Here is a 23,035-nt window from a genome sequence, read left to right as displayed (position 1 = left end):
AATTCCAAACTATCAATGAAACATAGCTCCAATCAGATGAGCGGGACTTGTAGCTTTTTGCCTCTTGAATAGTTTTGGCATCTCACTTTATCCATTGAGGTTTAGAATGATTGGCATCTATAGGAACTCAGAGTTCAGATAGTGTTATTGATTCTCCTAGTTCAGTATGTTGATTCTTGAACACAGCTACTTTATGAGTCTTGGTCGTGGCCCTAAGCACTTTGTTTTCCAGTATTACCACCAGATACATAAATGCCACAGACACATAATTGGGCGAACCTTTTCAGATTGTGACTCAACTTTGCTAAAGTCCCCAATTAGAGGTGTCCAGGGTTCTTAAGCACACTCTTTTTTTGCTTTGGACCTTGACTTTAACCGCTCAGTCTCAAGTTTTCACTTGACACCTTCACGCCATAAGCACATGGTTAGGGACAACTTGGTTTAGCCACTTAGGCCAGGATTTTATTCCTTTAGGCCCTCCTATCCACTGATGCTCAAAGCCTTGGGATCCTTTTTATTTACCCTTGCCTTTTGGTTTTAAGGGTTATTGGCTTTTTGCTCTTGCCTCTTGGTTTTAAGAGCTTTTGGCTTTTTCTGCTTACTTTTTCTTTTCTTTCTATTTTTTTTCGCCATTTTTCTTCTTTTTTTTCTGCAAGCTTTGTATTCACTGCTTTTTCTTGCTTCAAGAATCATTTTTATGATTTTTCAGATTATCAAATAACATTTCTCCTTATCATCATTCTTTCAAGAGCCAACATATTTAACATTCATAAACAACAACTTCAAAAGACATATGCACTGTTCAAGCATTCATTCAGAAAACAAAAAGTATTGTCACCACATCAATATAATTAAACTAAGTTCAAGGATAAATTCGAAACTCATGTACTTCTTGTTCTTTTGAATTAAAAACATTTTTCATTTAAGAGAGGTGATAGATTCATATTCACTACTTTAAGGCATAGACACTTAGACACTAATGATCATGTAATAAAGACACAAACATAGATAAATATTTAACATAAGAAAACAAAAAACAGAAAATGTAAAAAACAAGGAATGAGTCCACCTTAGTGATGGTGGCATTTTCTCCTTGAGGAACCAATGATGTCCTTGAGCTCTTCTATGTCTCTTCCTTGTCTTTGTTGCTCCTCCCTCATTGCTTTTTGATCTTCTCTAATTTCATGAAGGATGATGGAGTGCTCTTGATGTTCCACCCTTAATTGTCCTATGTTGGAACTTAATTCTCCTAGGGAGGTGTTGATTTGCTCCCAAAAATTCTGTGGAGGAAAGTGCATCCCTTGAGGTATCTCAGGGATTTCTTGATGATGAGCTTCCTCATGTGTTTCTTGAGCTCCATGAGTGGGCTCTCTTGTTTGCTCCATCCTTTTCTTAGTGATGGGCTTCTCTTCCTCAATGGGAATGTCTCCTTCTATGAAAGCTCCAGCTGAGTAACATAGATGGCAAATAAGATGAGGAAAAGCTAGCCTTGCCAAGGGAGAGGACTTTTCGGCTATTTTGTAGAGTTCAAGGGAGATGACTTCATGAACTTCTACTTCCTCTCCAATCATGATGCTATGGATCATGATGGCCCGATCCACAGTAACTTCAGATTGGTTGCTAGTGGGGATGATGGAGCGTTGGATGAACTCCAACCATCCTCTAGCCACAGGCTTGAGGTCCAATCTTCTAAGTTGAACCAGTTTGTCTTTTGAGTCAATCTTCCATTGAGCTCCTTCCACACATATGTCCGTGAGGACTTGGTCCAACCTTTGATCAAAGTTGACTCTTCTAGTGTAGGGGCGTGCATCTCCTTGCATCATAGGCAAGTTGAATGCCAACCTCACATTTTCCGGACTAAAATCTAAGTATTTCCCCCGAACCATGGTGAGACAATTCTTTGGGTTCGGGTTCTTACTTTGATCATGGTTCTTAGTGATCCATGCATTGGCATAGAACTCTTGAACCATTAGGATGCTGACTTGTTGGATGGGGTTTGTTAGAACTTTCCAACCTCTTCTGTGGATTTCATGTCGGATCTCCGGATACTCATTTCTCTTGAGCTTGAAAGGGACCTCGGGGATCACCTTCTTCTTGGCCACAACATCATAGAAGTGGTCTTGATGAGCTTTGGAGATGAATCTTTCCATCTCCCATGACTCGGAGGTGGAAGCTTTTGTCTTCCCTTTCCCTTTTCTAGAGGATTCTCCGGTCTTGGGTGCCATCAATGGTAATGGAAAAACAAAAAGCTTATTTTTTTACCACACTAAACTTAGAATATTGCTCACCCTCAAGCAAGAGAAGAAAGAATAGATGAAGAAGAAGAAGAAAATATGGAGGAGAGGAGGGAGAGGTGTATTCGGCCAAGAAGGGAAAAAGAGGGTTGTGTTGTGTGAAAATGAGGAAGAATTGAGGGCTTTATATAGGGAGGGGAGGGGGGTTTAGTTTCGGCCATATAGGGTGGGTTTGGGTGGGAAATTGATTTTGAATTTTGAAGGTAGGTGGAGTTTATGAGGTAGGTTTATAGGGAAGAGTGGATGGATGTGAGTGGTGAAGTGGTGATAGGGAAGAGAGATTGAGGTGATTGGTGAAGAGTTTTAGGGAAGAGTGTTTATTGGGAAGAGAGGATGAACATTGAGAAGAGGGAAGAGAGTGAGTGGTGGTAGGTGGGGATCCTGTGGGGTCCACAGATGCTGAGTTGATCCTGTGGGCTCCACAGATTCTGAGGTGTCAAGGATTTGCATCCCTGCACCCATTAGGCATGTAAAATGCCTTTGCATGCAATTCTGGCATTTAAACGCCGAATTGATGCTTGTTCTGGGCATTCAGCGCCCATCTGCAGCATGTTTCTGGCGTTGAACGCCAGCTTCATGCTTGTTTTTTGCGTTCAGCGCCAGCTTTCCTTAGTGTGCATTTCTGGCATCTGAACGCCAGGATGCTGCTTGTTTCTGGCGTTCAACGCCAGATGCTCCTTACTGGCATTTAAACGCTAGTAAGATCCTCCTCCAGGGTGTGATTTTTCTTCTGCTGTTTTTGATTCCGTTTTCAATTTTTATATTTATTTTGTGACTCCACATGATCATGAACCTAATAAAACATGAAATAACAATAAAAATAAATTAAAATTAGATAAATAAAAATTGGGTTGCCTCCCAACAAGCGCTTCTTTAATGTCAATAGCTTGACAGTGGGCTCTCATGGAGCCTCACAGATGTTCAGAGCATTGTTGAGACTCCCCAACACCAAACTTAGAGTTTGGATATGGGAGTTCAACACCAAACTTAGAGTTTGGTTGTGGCCCCCCAACACCAAACTTAGAGTTTGACTGTGGGGCTCTGGTTGACTCTGCAGTAGGAGAAGCTTACCGTGCCTCTTTTCCATGTTTACAGAAGGATGTCCTTGAGTTTTAAACTCAAGGGAGTCCTCATTCAATTGAAGGACTAGTTCACCTCATTTAACATCAATCACAGCTCTTGCTGTGGCTAGGAAGGGTCTTCCAAGGATGATGGATTCATCCTCATCCTTCCCAGTATCTAGGATTATGAAATCAGCAAGGATGTAAAGGCCTTCAACCTTTACTAATATGTCCTCTACTTGTCCATAAGCCTGTTTTTTGGAATTGTCTGCCATCTCTAATGAGATTTTAGCAGCTTGTACCTCAAAGATTCCCAGTTTCTCCATTACAGAGAGTGGCATGAGGTTTATTCCTGACCCAAGATCACATAGAGCCTTCTCAAAGGTCATGGTGTCTATGGTACAAGGTATTAGGAACTTTCCAGGATCCTGTTTCTTCTGAGGCAATCTCAGTTGATCCAATGCATTTAGTTCATTGGTGAACAGGGGAGGTTCATCTCCCCAAGTTTTTTTACCAAATAAATTGGCATTCAGCTTCATGATTGCACCAAGGAACTTGGCAACTTGCTCTTCAGTAATATCTTCATTCTCTTCAGAAGAAGAGTACTCTTCAAAGCTCATGAATGGCATAAGGAGGTTCAATGGAATCTCTATGGTCTCTAGATGAGTCTCAGATTCCTTTGGTTCCTCAGAGGGAAACTCCTTATTGATCACTGGACATCCCAGGAGGTCTTCCTCCTTGGGATTCACGTCCTTCTCCTCTCTTGTGGGTTCGGCCATGATGGTCAATTCAATGGCCTTGCACTCTCCTTTTGGATTTTCTTCTGTATTGCTTGGGAGAGTACTAGGAGGGATTTCAGTGATCTTTTTACTCAGCTGGCCCACTTGTGCTTCCAAACTTCTAATGGAGGACCTTGTTTCATTCATGAAACTCACAGTGGCCTTAGATAGATCAAGACTAAGTTTGCTAAATTAAAGGTATTTTGTTCAGAGTTCTCTATCTGTTGCTGAGTGGATGATGGAAAAGGTTTACTATTGTTAAACCTATTTCTTCCACCATTATTAAAGCCTTGTTGAGGCTTTTGTTGATCCTTCCATGAGAGGTTTGGGTGATTTCTTCATGAGGGATTATAGGTGTTTCCATATGGTTCACCCATGTAATTCACCTCTGCTATTGCGGGGTTCTCAGGATCATAAGCTTCTTCTTCAGAAGATGCCTCTTGAATACTGTTGGATGCAGCTTGCATTCCATTCAGACTCTGAGAAATCATATTGACTTGTAGAGTCAATATTTTATTCTGGGCCAATATGGCATTCAGAGTATCAATTTCAAGAACTCCCTTCTTCTGAGGCGTCTCATTACTCACAGGATTCCTCTCAGAAGTGTAGATGAACTGGTTATTAGCAACCATGTCAATGAGTTCTTGAGCTTCTGCAGGCATTTTCCTTAGGTGAATGGATCCACCTGCAGAAGTATCCAATGACATCTTAGCTAATTCAGACAAACCATCATAGAATATATCTAGGATGGTCCATTCTGAAAGTATGTCAGAAGGACACTTTTTGGTCAGTTCCTTGTATCTCTCCCAAGCTTCATAGAGGGACTCACCTTCTTTCTGTCTGAAGGTTTGAACATCCACTCTAAGCTTACTCAGCTTTTGAGGAGGAAAGAACTTGGCTAAGAAAGCCTTGACCAACTTATCCCAAGAGTTCAGGCTATCCTTAGGTTGAGAGTCCAACCATATTCTAGCTCTGTCTCTCACAGCAAAAGAGAAAAGCATGAGCCTGTAGACTTCAGGATCTACTCCATTAGTCTTAACAGTATCACATATCTGCAAGAATTCAGTTAAGAACTGAAAAGGATCTTCAGATGGAAGTCCATGAAACTTGCAGTTTTGTTGCATCAGAGAAACTAATTGAGGTTTAAGCTCAAAGTTGTTTGCTCCATTGGCAGGGATGGAGATGCTTCTTCCATGTAAATTGAAATTAGGTGCAGTAAAGTCACCAAGCATCCTCCTTGCATTATTATTATTTTCGGCTGCCATCTCCTCTTCCTGTTCGAAAATTTCTATAAGGTTATCTCTGGATTGTTTTATTTTAGCTTCTCTTAGTTTCCTCTTCAGAGTCCTTTCAGGTTTAGGGTCTGCTTCAACAAGAATATTCTTGTCCTTGCTCCTGCTCATATGAAAAAGAGGGAACAGAAAAATAATAATAATAGGGATCCTTTTTACCTAGGTATAGAGGTTCCCATGTGTGAGTAGAAGAAGAAAAGAATGTAATGTAAAGAAGGGAAGAAGAGAAAATTCGAACACAGATGGAAGAGGGGGTTCAAATTTGGGTGAGATGAAGTGTTAGTAGATGAATAAATAAATAGAAGGAGATGAGAGATAAAGAGGATTTTTGAAAATAAAATTTTGAAAAGGGGTTAGTGATTTTCGAAAATTAGAAAAAAGTTAAAATTAAAATTAAAATTGAAACAATTAATTAATTAAAAAAAATTTTTAAAAAAGAGGGAAGTATTTTCGAAAATTAGAGAGGGATGGTTAGTTAGGTAGTTTTGAAAGAGATAAGAAACAAACAAAAAGTTAATTAGTTAGTTGAAACAAATTTTGAAAATCAAATTTTTGAAGATAAGAAGATAAGAAGTTAGAAAAGATATTTGAAAAAGATAAGATAAAAAGATATTTTTGAAAAGATATGATTGAAATTAGTTTTGAAAAAGATTTGATTTTTAAAATCAAAATTAATGACTTGACTCACAAGTAATCACAAGATATGATTCTAGAACTTAAAGTTTGAATCTTTCTTAACAAGAAAGTAACAAACTTGAAATTTTTGAATCAAAACATTAATTGTTGATAATATTTTCGAAAATTATGAGATAAAATTAAGAAAAAGATTTTTGAAAAATATTTTTTTAAAATTTTCGAAAATAAATAAGAAAAATGAAAGAGATATGATTTTTGAAAAAGATTTTGAAAAAGATAAGATTTTTAAATTAAAAATTTGATTTGACTCATAAGAAACAATTGAATTTTAAAAATTTTTGAAAAGTCAATCCAAATTTTCGAAATTTATGAGAGAAAAAAGGAAAGATATTTTTTTGATTTTTGAATTTTTAAAGATGAGAGAGAAAAACATGAAAAAGACTCAATGCATGAGAATTTTAGATCAAAATATGTGATGCATGCAAGAACATTATGAATGTCAAGATGAACACCAAGAACACTTTGAAGATCATGATGAACATCAAGAACATATTTTTGAAAAATTTTTTATGCAAAGAAAACATGCAAGACACTAAACTTAGAACTTTTTCATGTATAGACACTATGAATGCAAGAATGCATATGAAAAATAAGAAAATACACAAAACAAGAAAATATGAAGATCAAACAAGAAGACTGGCCAAGAACAACTTGAAGATCATGAAGAACACTATGAATGCATGAATTTTCGAAAAATGCAAAGAATTTTTAGAAAAATGCAATTGACACCAAACTTGAAATTGACTCAAGACTCAAACAAGAAACACAAAATATTTTTGATTTTTATGATTTTATGATTTTTTTTGGATTTTTTTCGAAAATTAATGTGAAAAAGAAAAATAAGGATTCCAAAATTTTTAATATGAATTCCAGGAATCTTGTGCTCTTTAGTCTAAAGCTCCAATCTGAGGATTAGACATGGCTTAATAGCCAGCCAAGCTTTAGTATGCTATTACATGCATTGAAGTGATTAGTTGAAGACCAATCCCAAAGCAGTTTGGATATGGCTTTACAGCCAGATAGGATTCAACATGTTACCATGGAACTCTAGAATTCATTCTTAAAAATTCTGAAGAAAAATATATTTTATTTTATATATATTTTTTTTAATAGATCTATTTTTTTTCAAAAATTTATTTGAAGAAAAACGAAAACAAAGAAAAAATTTTTGAAAAAGTTTTTGAAAACCAAATAAAAGTTGAAACAAGAAGAAAATTACCTAATCTGAGCAATAAGATGAACTGTCAGTTGTCCAAACTCAAACAATCTCCGGCAACGGCGCCAAAAACTTGGTATGCGAAATTGTTACTCAGAGGTTGTAAAATTTGTTGTTCGTTCTCTCCCTGGCAATGGCGCCAACAACTGGTGCACAATACCATGGTCCAAACATAACTTCACAACTTCGCACAACTAACCAGCAAGTGCACTGGGTCGTCCAAGTAATAAAACCTTACGTGAGTAAGGGTCGATCCCACGGAGATTGTTGGTATGAAGCAAGCTATGGTCACCTTGTAAATCTCAGTCAGGCGGATATCAAATGGTTATGGAGTTTTCGAATAAAAATAATAAATAGACAGAAAATAAAGATAGAAATACTTATGTAATTTATTGGTGAGACTTTCAGATAAGCGTATAGAGATGCTTTCGTTCCTCTGAATCTCTGCTTTCCCGCTGTCTTCATCCAATCAGGCCTACTCCTTTCCATGGCAAGCTTTATGTAAGGGCATCACCGTTGTCAATGGCTACATCCCATCCTCTCTTGTGAAAATAGTCCAATGTGCTATCACTGCATGGCTAATCATCTGGAGGTTATCGATCATACTGGAATAGGATTTACTATCCTTTTGCGTCTGTCACTACGCCCAGCATTCGTGAGTTTGAAGTTCGTCACAGCCATCCCTTCTCAGATCCTACTCGGAATACCACAGACAAGGTTTAGACTTTCCGGATCTCAGGAATGGCCATCCATGGGTTCTAACTTATACCACGAAGACACTTAATAACTCGGACTCGGTCCCCTGTATTAGATATCCAAGAGATATCCATTCAATCGAAGGTAGAACGGAAGTGGTTGTCAGGCACGCGTTCATAGGGAATGATGATGATTGTCACGTTCATCACATTCATGTTGAAGTGCGAATGAATATCTTAGAAGCGGAATAAGTTGAATTGAATATAAAATAGTAGTACTTTGCATTAAATCATGAGGAACAGCAGAGCTCCACACCTTAATCTATGGAGTGCAGAAACTCTACCATTGAAAAATACATAAGTGAATATAGGGTAAGCATGGCCGAGTGGCCAGCCTCCCATGGAGGTCTAGAGATCTAAAAATGATCAAAAGATGATCCGAAGATGTAAATACAATAGTAAAAAGTCCTATTTATACTAAACTAGTTACTAGGGTTTACAGAAGTAAGTAATTGATGCATAAATCCACTTCCGGGGCCCACTTGGTGTGTGCTTGGGCTGAGCTTGAAGTTTACACGTGCAGAGGCTTCTTCTGGAGTTGAACGCCAAGTTGTAACGTGTTTTTGGCGTTCAACTATGGTTCGTGACGTGTTTCTGGCGTTTAACTCTAGACTGCAGCGTAGAACTGGCGTTCAACGCCCTTTTGCGTCATCTAAACTCGGTCAAAGTATGGACTATTATATATTGCTGGAAAGCCCTGGATGTCTACTTTCTAACGCAATTAGAAGCGCGCCATTTTGAGTTCTGTAGCTCCAGAAAATCCACTTTGAGTGCAGGGAGGTCAGAATCCAACAGCATCAGCAATCCTTCTTCAACCTCTGAATCTGATTTTTACTCAAGTCCCTCAATTTCAGCCAGAAAATACCTGAAATCACAGAAATATACACAAACTCATAGTAAAGTCCAAAAATGTGAATTTAACATAAAAAATAATAAAAACATCCCTAAAAGTAACTAGATCCTACTAAAAACATACTAAAAACAATGCCAAAAAGCGTATAAATTATCCGCTCATCAGGTAGCAGCCAACTGCTCCTGGATCGGGACTCCGAAGCCCAAATCGCTTCAGCAACATCCCTAAATTCACCCAGGTAAACAAATTTTACCCCCACCCAAAACCCTCTCCCTTCGTTCACCCTTTTACCGCAACTGATTTTCAAACCCATCCAAGGCCGCGCTAGGGTACCAGGAGCATTGGGGCAATTTCTCCTCTGCCTCCATCGGATGCCGCCCCGCTGTCAACCACGTGTGAAAAATAGTCGACTACCGGGGACCGTTCCAGAACGTCGCGACGCTCTCATCCCCTCGTAGCTTCCCCAATCTCGGCCGCGGCGATGTCGTTCCACCCAGGCGCAAGAAACAAGTAGGTTCTCCTACTCACGGAGGGCGCGCCACTGCTGGTGCATGTCGGTGTTGGCAGCGCCGTTGAAGCCACCCGACTCTGCTCCGCCGAACGCTGTATGAGGTTCACTGCTCCAGTCTCGAAACCTCCTTGCACATAACCTATTGGTAAGTATTTAGATGTTGCCTCCGATATCAGCTGCAGCTTTATTGTTTTAAAAAGGAATTTGGATGATTTTTTTATTATTATTATAGATTGGAGGGTATGAACATTTGAAACTAATTGGTACTGTCTTGGATTTTCATCAATTTATTTTTGTGAAGAAAAGGAATTTCTATCGCGTTAACCTTGACTAGATTCCTAGTTGATTGGTTCTCCCTTCGATTTTCATCAATTAGTGTGTTTCTTTGTTGAATTGATTTCATTTCATTAGCATTAGGACTTTTTCATTGGTGTAATAAGCTGATGACGTGTGAGGTTTTGTTAAATGAATGAGGGAGCTCCTTTATAAATGCTAAGTTAGTTTAAATTGATCTCTGAAGAACAATAGCGTATCTTAATTTATCAAGTGTATATGGCGAATGATATGTTATGAATATTTTACAACTCTGTTCAGTGAATTTGTTCCTCGGGCATACGGCAACCAGTATTGGCGTGATGAACATTTGAAACTGATTGTTGTTTTTGTAATTAGAATATGGACTTCTTTCTTTATTTGCTGTGATTTTTTTGATAGATTTACTTGTGCTAAATTCTTGGATGTTGTTGAATTGCTGTATTTAGAGAGTGGATGTTGCTGAAACTAGAGAGCGACTGTTGCTGTTATTAGGAGTTGGATTTTGCTGAATTGCATGTGATTAGAGATTGAATGTTGCTGTTTTTTAATAGTGGTATGGAATTTCGATGGTAAAAATATATTAAATTTAGACTAATTTTGGTCGAATTTAAGTTTGATCCTAATCATAGTCCGAGATTCAATTTATTTGAAGCTCTGAAATCGATTCTCCTTCGCTTCTTTTATCCTACTACTTGTTAAATGATTTTTTCTATATGCCAAATTGTCCTGATAGCTTTCCAACCTTTTACAATCCTGAACCCATATCTTGTGCACACTCTTTAACTTAATAATCTCTTTAAGATATTTTTTCTTCATGTTGAACATATGATCTAATTTTAGAAGTGATTCAAAATGAACATCTTTTTATTTGGTTGTTGCATTCTTAGAAGATGTTGGCTTATTTTTCCATGTTGGGTCAAAAAAAGCTTTCATTGACAGAGAATTTGTAACACTTAGGTTGCTTATATGCTGAAATATTCCCACCACATTACAAGTGAAAACATGGACCAGTTTATTTGATATATATTTCTTCTGATTTATCAACCTAAGATCCTTACTATATAATGAAAGAAAGAAAGAAAGGAGGGAGGCACTGCTGCGTTTGAGAGACTTGGGTAATAGAACCTAATAATGAGAAAGGTGGGAATATTTGCGTATAAAAAAGGAGCTGATAGATGTTGCTTCTAATTTGGGTCTCATATGGTATTAATTGATTGGGGTTTTGTATAACAGCATCAACAATGTTTAATTGAGTGCTCTTTTGATGTTGCTTCCGATTTTGTATGCAGTTTCCATTAAAGCATTTAGGCCTATTTCTTGTGAACACACACTAGGATTGTGTTGCAGAAAGGCCAATCAAGATGGGAAAAAAGGTACAACGATATTTACCGTTATCGACGTGTCATTCCACATGATCATATTTGTGACTTACAGCTACTATTGCCGTTGACAGAAATTGTTAGAGTCGCGATGCTCGCCCAGCTACACTCATGACATGATGAGCACACTAACTAAAAACAACTCCATTGAAAAGCTTGGGGAGATTGATGAATCGGATTCGAATTCTTGAGGCTTATTCCAAATTGATCGGTGAAGCAGGCCATCATGGTTGTTAATTGTTCCTGTTGCTGAAATTGTGAAGTTGCTGGTGGCTTTATCCAAAATTTTAAGTGGATGTTCCTTCTGATATGCATTAGGATGTTTCTTTTGATTGGTACTTGGATGGCTTTCGATATGTTTTCTGAGTTATCACGTGCAATGCATTTGCGGGTGCGTGTACTTCACTGAGGAGTGAATTACTTTTGTTTTCTTAGATATTACTCAGCAGGTTTCATGTGTTAAGAATTTGCAATTTTCAAGCAATTAGTTCTCAAATTGTGGATATCTCTAGTTTATTAAGTAATGCATTGCCTTATTATACTATCTAGTCTACTCTGATCGGTGTATATACCCCATTTATTTATGACTACATATAAGTGGAACTTCTTTCCATTAAGTAGTTTTGTGTTAACTAAATGGAAGTTTATTTATTTTTTATCCTTGTTTTCTATTGCTGAAATTGTAAAGTTGCTGGTACTTTAAGCATTGCACGACCTTCTATCGTAACCAGTCTACTTGGCAGGTTCGTTTGTCTTGGCATCGGTGACTTTATCCAAGTTTTTAAGTGGATGGTGCTTCTGATAGGCATATGGATGTTTCTTTTCATTGCGAATTGGATGGTTTGGGATATGGTTTCTTTGTTTCATGCGTTAAGCATTCGCGAATGCTTGTACTTCATTTAAAAGTCAATGCCTTTTGTTTTTTTAGATATTCTTCAGCAGGTTTCATGGCATATGTAATCCATTTTTTTTACAACAAATAAGTGACACTTCGTGATCTTAAAACCATAACAGTCTCAAAATCTATAATAATCAATAATTAGATAATGCCTCAATTCTAATCTAGACACAACCCAACTTTCCTTCTCCTTGTCCAGCACGACATACATCCTTGCTCTGCATCTCGTGGCTGTAATTCTATTTTCTCGAGTTGCTGTGTTCACCCGAGACTCTCGATAACCTTCTCGCGTGCATTGAATAGATTGATTAACCGGTATATTTGATTCCTTCTGCATCTTGTCAAAATTTGTGTTCCTGATTTTAGTACCGAACCCAACTATCTTTGCATAGTTTGCATAAAATTTCTGTGCCAGAGGCAACGAACCAAAACTCATTCCTATGACTGGGATTTCCTCTTCACTGACCCCACTATGATCCGACAACTGTAACGTCAATACACAAAACCAAATACGAATTAAAACTACCACTAACATAGTAAATATAACGCAATAACAAACAATAAGGAATAATTCAAACCTCCTGTCTCGAGTCCAACTCATCCTTTCTAGTTACAATGACGTCGGTAATTTCGTCGACCTTCAATTAAAGACACCGGAAAAAACTTTTATCACCTTAAGATCCTTACTATATAATGAATGACTCCAATAAAAAATATCAAAAAATATTGTAAACACATATGAGAGTCAAGCATACTTTAATAATAGCAATTCTTAGGATTAGAACATGCTGGGTAAGTATTTAATAGCAATTCTTAGCATACTTTAATAACGTCTCAACTAAATATATCATTTACCAGAATTTTCCAAATAAATAAACTTTTTGAACTTAAAAAACATCTAATTAGCATGAATAAGAAACATTCACAAAACACTTTCAAACCTCATGTCTAAAGTCCAACTCATCCTTTCTAGTCACAATGACGTCGGTAATTTTGTTGACCTCCAATTAAAGACACAGGAAAAACTTTTATTAATTTAAGATCCTTACTATATAATGAATGACTCCAATAAAAAACATCAAAAAATATTGCAAACATATATGGGAGTCAAGCATACTTTAATAATAGCAATTCTTAGGATTAGAACATGCTGGGTAAGTATTTAATAGCAATTCTTAGCATACTTTAATAATATCTCAACTAAATTTATCACTGTACCAGAATTTTCCAAATGAATAAACTTTTTGAACTTAAAAAATATCTAATTAGCATGAATAAGAAACATTCACATAAGACATTGTCATAAAATTTTCTACAATACAAGACCAGCTTATGCAACATGCCTTAAACCCCTCTTGCTCTTGAATAACTACTTCACCCATACTCAATTCTTCATCGCCTTGGGTTGAATTGATCAATGTGCTAATCAATCCGCCTTCCGGGGTTGAAAACTCCATGGACGATGCTCTCATCCGGAAGCCTTGCACCGCGACCTTCTCTTCTTTGTGAAGAAAACACTTGGCGTGATGGTCTTTTGGGAGTTCCGATTATCGATTTGGGAAGACAACTTGAACCACGATCACGAATGTCACTGTCAATGGCAGCATGCACCAGGGAGAAGGAACGAGGGAGATTCAAAGTGAATGATTTGATGGAGAGAGTGGTAGCAATCGATGAGCTAAAGATGGAAAGGTTGCACCGCAATCGGGAACAACATGCACGACGGTCAAACGCAACACCGCTAATGGCGGGACAGATCGAGGAGTACCGAGAAGGGAGTGCCGCTTGGATGGTTGGTTGGAGGAGGTTGGCACCGTTGATGTTAGGAAGAGAGAACCATGCACCGTAGCTTGACAAGAGGGAGAAAGGGTGAAGAATCTGAAGCCTAGACTACACTTGAGAAGGGAGCGCCGCTTGGATGGCCGGATGGAGGAGGTTGGTGTCATTGATGTTAGGAAGAGAGAACCATGCACCGTAGCCACCAACAGGGAGAAAGTGTGAAGAATCAGGAGCCTTGACTTCACTTGAGAAGGGAGCGCCACTTGGATGGTTGGATGGAGGAAGTTGGCGCCGTTGATGTTAGGAAGAGAGAACCCTGCACCGTAGCCGCCAAGAGGGAGATAGGGCGAAGAATCGGGCTTGACTTCACTTCCGTGATCCCAGGAGCAGTTTTTGGAACGTATCATTTAAATACTTATTTTGAGTTAAAAGCAATTAATAACAAATATTCAAAATTAAAAATAAATAAAACTAATTATTATAATTATAATTAATTGAGTTATTCAATTTTTTGTTGGTTAGGAGTTGGTTCCATATACTTTTCCTTAGTAAATTTAAGTGTTTTGAGTTTTTGTGATGAGCACAATAAATAATTTATAAACACAATTTCATATGGGGTTTAATAATAATTAAATTTTTACTTTACCACAAATATTTTTAAAATTTATTTGGGTAACCCTAGATTTTCTATCTTCAGTTAGTGACTTGCATACTCTACTCTCTTTTTCTTTCCTTTTCACAGAACCTACGTCTACTCCTCTCTTTTTCATTGTTACCGTTCTCAGCCTCTCTCAGCACTGTTCTTAGGTTCATTCTCAGTATCTCTCTTATTGTCGTTTGTCCTCAGCATCAGAGTACCGTCGTTCTCTCTGCCATCATCGTGCACTACATCATTCCGTCGCCGTTCAGTGTCGTCGTTCTCACTACTCAGTGCCATCATCCTCAACAGACAGCAGTGGCATGGTTCTCAAAGAGCTAGCATCATCGTCAGTGCCGGGGTGCTCCGTTTCCCCCTTCATCGCTATACTTCCATAGTTCCAATGGAGCCTCAGCCTTAGGTATGAATTTGTTTCATTTAGCTCATTTTTTTATCCTTTTATGTTCTGTTGTATGAATCTATTTCGTTGAAGTCATTCAATCAATTTTTTGTTTCTACTTATTTTTTGTTAAGGTTTTTTGTATGAATTTATTTCATTCAATTAATGGTTTTGTTCCGTTTATTTGGTTGTTTAAAATTTTGAGTTCTGTTTATGATAGTTAAAAAATTTTGGTATTTGTTTTTATGATTCTGATTTCAATTCTGGGTTTATGTTTCTGTTCATGATGTTCTATTTTTTATTTGCTATTGCTGTTTGATTTCTGTTCATGATTTCAATTTCTGGGTTTATGTTTCTATTCAAATTTGGTATTTATTTTTATGATTCTGATTTTAATTTCTGGGTTTATGCTTCTGTTTATAATGTTCTATTTTTTGTTTGTTATTACTGTTTGATTTCTGTTGGTAATTTCAATTTCTGGGTTTATGTTTTTGTTTAATTTTGGTATTTGTTTTTATGATTCTGATTTCAATTTTTGGATTTATGTCTCTGTTCATGATGTTCTATTCTTTATTTGTTATTGCTGTTTGATTTCTGTTGACGGTTTTAATTTCCGAGTTTATATTTCTATTCAATTTTGGTATTTGTTTTTATGAATCTTTGTTCTATTTTTTATTTGTTGTTTGATTTTTTAGTGTGTTTGTAAATTTAAAAATTAATATTGTGATTCTATTTGAAAATTCAATAGTCATCGGTTAGTTTTGATTATTTGATTATAAATTCTAACTAATTTGTGTTATTTTGTTGGTTAATAATTAATTTAAGTTACCATAAATTACAGGTAAAAAACAATAGTCAAAGACACATAATGGATAAAGACATATCATTTTAACTTTATTCTATCATATGGAGAAGACATAGCATCAGAATGATTGATGACCACTTTCTTTCAACAAATTGTATTTTTTTAAATCATGTATTGCTGGTTGCTTGTGGCATGGTGTGCTTACATTCGTATATATATGAGAGGGAAGGCAATATATATGACAATATCCAAATTAATTTCATTATTGTGTTTGGGATTCACAAGTGACAAATATTTATTTGGTTGAAATTTGGTTATGACTAGGGGTGGCAAGCGGGAAAGTCTGCCCCACTGATGAGCGGATATTTTATACGCTTTTTGGGGTTAATTTCATATAGTTTTTAGTATGTTTTAGTTTATTTTCATTATTTTCTAGGAAAAATTCATATTTCTAGACTTTACTATGAGTTTGTGTATTTTTCTGTAATTTCAAGTATTTTCTAGCTAAAATTGAGGGAGCTGAGCAAAAATCTGATTCAGGCTGAAAAAGGACTGCTGATGCTGTTGGATCCTGACCTCTCTGCACTCGGAATGGAATTTTTGGAGCTACAAGAGTCCAATTGATGAGCTTCCAATTGCGTTGGAAAGTAGACATTCAGGGCTTTCCAGAAATATATAATAGTCCATACTTTGCTCAAGGATAGACGACGTAAAGTGGCGTTCAACGCCAGTTCCATGTTGCAGTCTGGCGTCCAGCGCCAGAAACACGTTACAAATTGGAGTTCAACGCCAGAAACAGGTTACAGCCTGGCGTTGAATGCCCAAAACAGCCCAGGCACGTGAGAAGCTTTAGTCTCAGCCCCAGCACACACCAAGTGGGCCCCAAAAGTGGATTTCTGCACTATCTATCATAGTTTACTCATTTTCTGTAAACCTAGGTTACTAGTTTAGTATTTAAACAACTTTTAGAGATTTATTTTGTATCTCATGACATTTTAGATCTGAATTTTGTACTCTTTGATGGTATGAGTCTCTAAACTCCATTGTTGGGGGTGAGGAGCTCTGCTGTGTCTCGATGAATTAATGCAAGTATTTCTGTTTTCCATTCAAACATGCGTGTTCCTATCTAAGATATTCATTCGCACTTCAACATGAATGTGATGAACGTGACAATCATCATCATTCCCCCACGAACGCGTGCCTGACAACCACTTCCGTTCCACCGTAGAATGAATGAATATCTCTTAGATCTCTTAATCAGAATCTTCGTGGTATAAGCTAGATTGATGGCAGTATTCAAGAGAATCCGGAAAGTCTAAACCTTGTCTGTGGTATTCCGAGTAGGATTCAGGGATTGGATGATTGTGACAAGCTTCAAACTCGCGAGTGCTGGGCGTAGTGACAGACGCAAAAGGATAGTAAATCCTATACCGATACGATTGAGAACCTGCAGATGATTAGCCGTGCGGTGACAGTGCACCTAGACCCTTTTCACTGAAAGGAAGGATGGTAGCCATTGACAACGGTGATCCACCAACACACAGCTTGCCATGGGAGGACGTGCGTGCGTGAACAAGAAGACAGAAGAAAGCAGAGTTTCAGAAGACAAAGCATCTCCAAAACTCCAACATATTCTCCATCATTGCATAATAAGTATTTATATTTATGCCCTTTTATTCCTTGAAATCAAATTTGATAAGCGAATTGTTTTATTGTTTTCCTGACTAAGAGTTATAAGGTAACCATAGATTGCTTCAAGCTAACAATCTCCGTGGGATCGACCCTTACTCACGTAAGGTATTACTTGGACGACCCAGTGCACTTGCTGGTTAGTTATGCGAATTTGTGAAGAATTGTGACTTCCAATTTCGTGCACCAAGTTTTTGGCGCCGTTGCCGGGGATTGTTTGAGTTTGAACAACTGACGGTGAATCCTGTTGCTTAGATTAGTTTGTCTTTTGGGTCAGAGTCTTTTATATTCCATTCAAAAAAAAATTTAAAAATAAAAATAATATTTTTTCTTAGTTATTAAAAATATTTTTCAAAACAAGTGTTACATTTACTGCCCATTTGGCTAGAGCGTTGGTCTGTGTTCTTGGTAAATTGGATACCTTCTTTTTAAAATTCTTTTTCAAAAATAATTTTTACATTAAATCTTGTGCCAAACTTTAAGTTTGGTGTTTTCTTGTTGATTTTTCTTTGATTTTCGAAAAATCTTATTTTGGTTTTCTAAAAATTTTAAGTTTGGTGTTCTTTCTTCATGTTCTTGTGTTCTTGTGAATCTTCAAAGTGTTCTTGAGTTTTCCTTGTGTCTTGATCTTAAAATTTTTAAGTTTGGTGTTCCTTGGTGTTTTTCCTCCAAAATTTTCGAAAACAAAGAGCATTAGATCTAAAAATTTTAAATCTTGTGCTATCTTATTATTTTTCTCTCTCCTCTTTAAATTCAAAAATATCTTTTCTCTCTATTTTAAAGCAAATTTTCAAAATTTACCTTTAAAATTCAGATTTTTATTTCAAAATTTAAAACCTTTTTCAAAAATCATCATATCATTTTCAAAACTTCCTAACCACTTTCTCTCTCTTCATTTTTTTCGAAAATCTTCACCCATTTTTTATTTATTTTAGTTTAATTTATTTTTTTCGAAATAAATAAATAAATAAATAAATAAATAAATAAAAATAATTTTTTATTACATCATCTCCCTTTCTCCATCATGGATCTAAGTGGAAATGAACAGTCCAGAAGGACTCTGGGGTCATATGCTAACCCCTCTACTGCTTCATATGGGAGTAGTATCTGCATACCCTCCATTGGAGTCAGTAGCTTTGAGTTGAATCCTCAGCTCATTATCATGGTGCAGCAAAGCTGCTAGTATTTCAGTCTTCCACAGGAAGAACCTACAGAGTTTTTGGCACAGTTTTTACAAATTGCTGACACAGTACATGATAAGAAAGTAGATCAGGATGTCTACAGATTATTACTGTTTCCATTTGCTGTAAAAGACCAAGCCAAGAGGTGGTTAAATAACCAACCTAAGGCTAGCATAAGGACATGAAAACAGCTGACAGAAAAATTCCTGAATCAATACTTTCCTCCAAAACGGATGACACAGCTAAGGCTGGACATCCAAGGCTTTAAACAAGGAGATAATGAATCTCTTTATGGTGCCTGGGAGAGATACAGAGAAATGCTACGAAAATGCCCCTCTGAAATATTTTCAGAGTGGGTTCAGTTAGACATCTTCTATTATGGGCTTACAGAAAGAGCTCAGATCTCTCTAGATTACTCAGCTGGTGGATCCATCCACATGAGAAAGACAATTGAAGAAGCTCAAGAGCTCATTGATACAGTTGCCAGAAATCAGCATCTATACCTAAGCAGTGACCCTTCCATGAAAGAAGAGGCTAAAACAGTAACTGTTGAACTCAGTCCTGTAGAACAAGCTGCTGAATTCAATCAGCAATTGGACTTTCTAACACAACAGTTAGCCGAATTCAAAGATAGACTACAAGAGACAAGGATGGCTAATATAAATATGGAAGAACAATTGAAGCAAACAAAACAGCAGCTGTCAAAACAAATAACAGAAGAATGCCAAGCAGTTCAATTAAGAAGTGGGAAAATATTAAATACCCCACCTCAAGGCAGCAGGAAGCCAAGAAATGAGAAAACCACCCAAAATCCATCTGAGGACAGTAAGAGCCCAGGAAAAAATAATTCTAGCGTTAAAACGCCAGAAATTGGGTGAAAAGCTGGCACTAAAACGCCCATACCATGCTCAGGACTGGCGTTCAACGCCAGAAACAAGCAAGGAATTGGCGTTGAACGCCCAAAGGAAGCACAGTTCTGGCGTTCAGACGCCAGGGACAAATGAAGAGTTGGCGTCTAACGTCACTCCAGCTTCTAACTCTGGCACTCAATTGCCAGAGAGGGATCAGACACACGCAAGTGCTGATGACAACCCATCCAAAAAGGCTTCTTCAACCATCACTGTAGGAAATAAATCTACAGCAACCAAGGTTGAGGAATATAAAGCCAAGATACCTTATCCTCAAAAACTCCGCCAAGAGGAGCAGGATAAGCAATTTGCTCGCTTTGCAGATTATCTCAGGACTCTTGAAATAAAGATTCCGTTTGCAGAAGCACTTGAGCAAATACCTTCTTACGCCAAGTTCATGAAAGAGATCTTGAGTCATAAGAAGGATTGGAGAGAAACTGAAAGAGTTCTCCTCACTGAAGAATGCAGTGCAGTCATTCTGAAAAGCTTTCCTGAAAAGCTTAAAGATCCCAGAAGCTTTCTGATACCATGCACATTAGAGGGAAATTGCACCAGGACAGCTTTATGCGATCTTGGGGCAAGCATCAACCTAATACCTGCATCCACCATCAGAAAGCTTGGTTTAACTGAAGAAGTTAAACCAACCCGGATATGTCTCCAACTTGCTGATGGCTCCATTAAATACCCATCAGGCGTGATTGAGGACATGATTGTCAAGGTTGGGCCATTCGCCTTTCCCACTGACTTTGTTGTGCTGGAAATGGAGGAGCACAAGAGTGCTACTCTCATTCTAGGAAGACCTTTCTTAGCAACTGGACGAACACTCATTGATGTCCAAATGGGGGAAGTAACCCTGAGAGTCAATGAGGATGAGTTTAAGTTGAATGCTGTCAATGCCATGCAACATCCAGACACACCAAAAGACTGCATGAAAGTTGATCTTATTGACTCTCTGGTGGAGGAGATCAACATGGCTGAGAGTCTCGAATCAGAGCTGGAAAACATCTTTAAAGATGTTCCGCCTGACCTAGAGGATTCAGAGAAATTGAAAGAGCCTCTGAAATTTCCTCAAGAAGAGGAAAAACCTCCTAAACCTGAGCTCAAACCATTACCACTATCCCTGAAATATGCTTTTTTGGGAGAAGGTGATACTTTTTCAGTGATCATAAGCTCTGCCTTAAATCTACAGGAAGAGGAAGCACTGATTCAAGTGCTAAGGACACACAAGACAGCTCTTGGGTGGTCCATAGGTGACCTTAAGGGCATAAGCCCAGCTAGATGCATGCACAAGATCCTATTAGAGGATGATGCTAAGCCAGTAGTTCAACCACAGAGGCGGCTAAATCCAGCCATGAAGGAAGTGGTGCAGAAAGAGGTCACCAAACTACTGGAGGCTGGGATTATTTATCCTATTTCAGATAGCCCCTGGGTGAGCCCTGTCCAAGTCGTCCCAAAAAAGGGAGGTATGACAGTGATTCATAATGAAAAAAATGAACAGGTTCCTACAAGAACAGTTACAGGGTGGCACAAGTGTATTGACTACAGAAGGCTCAATACAGTCACCAGAAAGGATCACTTTCCTTTACCATTCATAGACCAGATGCTAGAGAGACTAGCAGGTCATGATTTTTACTGCTTTTTGGATGGCTATTCAAGCTACAACCAAATTGCAGTAGATCCACAGGATCAAGAGAAAACAGCATTCACATGTCCGTCTGGAGTGTTTGCTTACAGAAGGATGCCATTTGGACTGTGCAATGCGCCTGCAACCTTTCAGAGATGCATGCTCTCCATTTTCTCTGACATGGTGGAAAAATTTCTGGAAGTCTTCATGGATGACTTCTCAGTATATGGAGACTCATTCAGCTCCTGCCTTGACCATTTAGCACTTGTTCTGAAAAGATGCCAAGAGACCAACCTAGTTTTAAACTGGGAAAAATGTCACTTTATGGTGACTGAAGGGATTGTCCTTGGGCATAAAATTTCAAATAAGTGAATAGAGGTGGATCAAGCTAAAATAGAGGTAATTGAAAAATTACCACCACCTGCCAATGTTAAGGCAATCAGAAGCTTTCTGGGGCATGCAGGATTCTACAGGAGGTTTATAAAGGATTTTTCAAAAATTGCAAAACCTTTAAGCAACCTGCTAGCTGCTGACACGCCATTTGTGTTTGACACAGAGTGCCTGCAGGCGTTTGAAACTCTAAAAGCTAAGCTGGTCACAGCACCAGTTATCTCTGCACCAAACTGGACATTACCATTCGAATTAATGTGTGATGCCAGTGATCACGCCATTGGTGCAGTACTGGGGCAGAGGCATGACAAGCTTCTGCATGTCATTTATTATGCTAGCCGTGTTTTGAATGATGCCCAAAAAAATTACACAACCACAGAAAAAGAATTGCTTGAAGTGGTTTATGCCATTGACAAGTTTAGATCATACTTAGTAGGATCAAAAGTGATTGTGTATACTGACCATGCTGCTCTTAAATATCTACTCACGAAGCAGGATTCAAAACCCAGGCTCATAAGATGGGTGTTGCTTCTGCAAGAGTTTGATATAGAAATAAGAGACAGAAAAGGGACAGAGAACCAAGTGGCTGATCATCTATCCCGGATTGAGCTAGTAGAAGGGACGTCCTTCCCCTCTCTTGAAATCTCTGAGACCTTTCCGGATGAGCATTTGTTTGCCATTCAAGAAACACCATGGTTTGCATATATTGCAAACTACAAGGCTGCAAGGTTCATTCCCAAGGAGTACAGCAGGCAACAAAAGAAAAAATTAATTACTGATGCAAAGTACTACTTGTTGGATGAACCCTATCTCTTTAAGAGATGTGTAGACGGCATAATCCATAGGTGTGTGCCTAAAGAAGAAGCACAAAGGATCTTATGGCATTGCCATGGGTCACAATATGGAGGTCATTTCGGAGGTGAGCGAACAGCCACCAAGGTCTTCCAATGTGGTTTCTACTGGCCTACACTTTACAGAGATTCTCGAGAGTTTGTACGTAACTGTGACAGTTGCCAGAGAGCTGATAATTTGCCTCATAGTTACGCCATGCCTCAACAAGGAATCTTGGAAATTGAGTTGTTTGATGTATGGGGAATTGATTTCATGGGGCCTTTTCCACCATCATACTCAAACACATATATTCTGGTGGCAGTTGACTATGTATCAAAATGGGTAGAGGCCATTGCCACACCCACCAATGATACTAAAACAATGCCGAAGTTCCTCCAGAAACATATCTTCAGCAGGTTTGGTGTCCCTAGGGTACTAATCAGTGATGGGGCACTCACTTCTGCAACAAACAGCTTTACTCTGCCATGGTCCGGTATGGGATTCGCCACAAAGTGGCGACTCCATATCATCCACAGACAAATGGGCAAGCTGAAGTCTCTAATAGAGAACTAAAAAGAATCCTGGAACGGACTATAAGTACCCGTAGAAAGGATTGGGCACGAAGCTTGGATGATGCTCTGTGGGCTTACAGAACAGCATTCAAGACTCCTATAGGGACCTCTCCATACCAACTGGTGTATGGTAAGGCATGCCACCTGCCCGTGGAACTGGAATATAAAGC

The 23,035-nt window shown here is 38.1% G+C and overlaps 1 non-coding gene across 1 annotated transcript; it reads left to right on the top strand.

Moving 5' to 3' along the window:
- The first annotated feature begins 4,899 nt into the window (after window positions 1-4,899).
- LOC148555012 (small nucleolar RNA R71) lies at window positions 4,900-5,003 on the top strand. The gene has a single exon (XR_015886890.1). It is a non-coding gene; the product is annotated as a small nucleolar RNA R71 (small nucleolar RNA).
- Window positions 5,004-23,035: the final 18,032 nt, after the last annotated feature.

This window comes from Arachis ipaensis, chromosome B6 (assembly GCF_059453495.1).
Source record: "Arachis ipaensis isolate K30076 ecotype BB chromosome B6, ASM5945349v1, whole genome shotgun sequence".
NCBI lineage: Eukaryota > Viridiplantae > Streptophyta > Magnoliopsida > Fabales > Fabaceae > Arachis > Arachis ipaensis.
The sequence above is the reverse complement of the archived record's forward strand: the minus strand, read 5'-3'. Positions and strand labels throughout refer to the sequence as shown.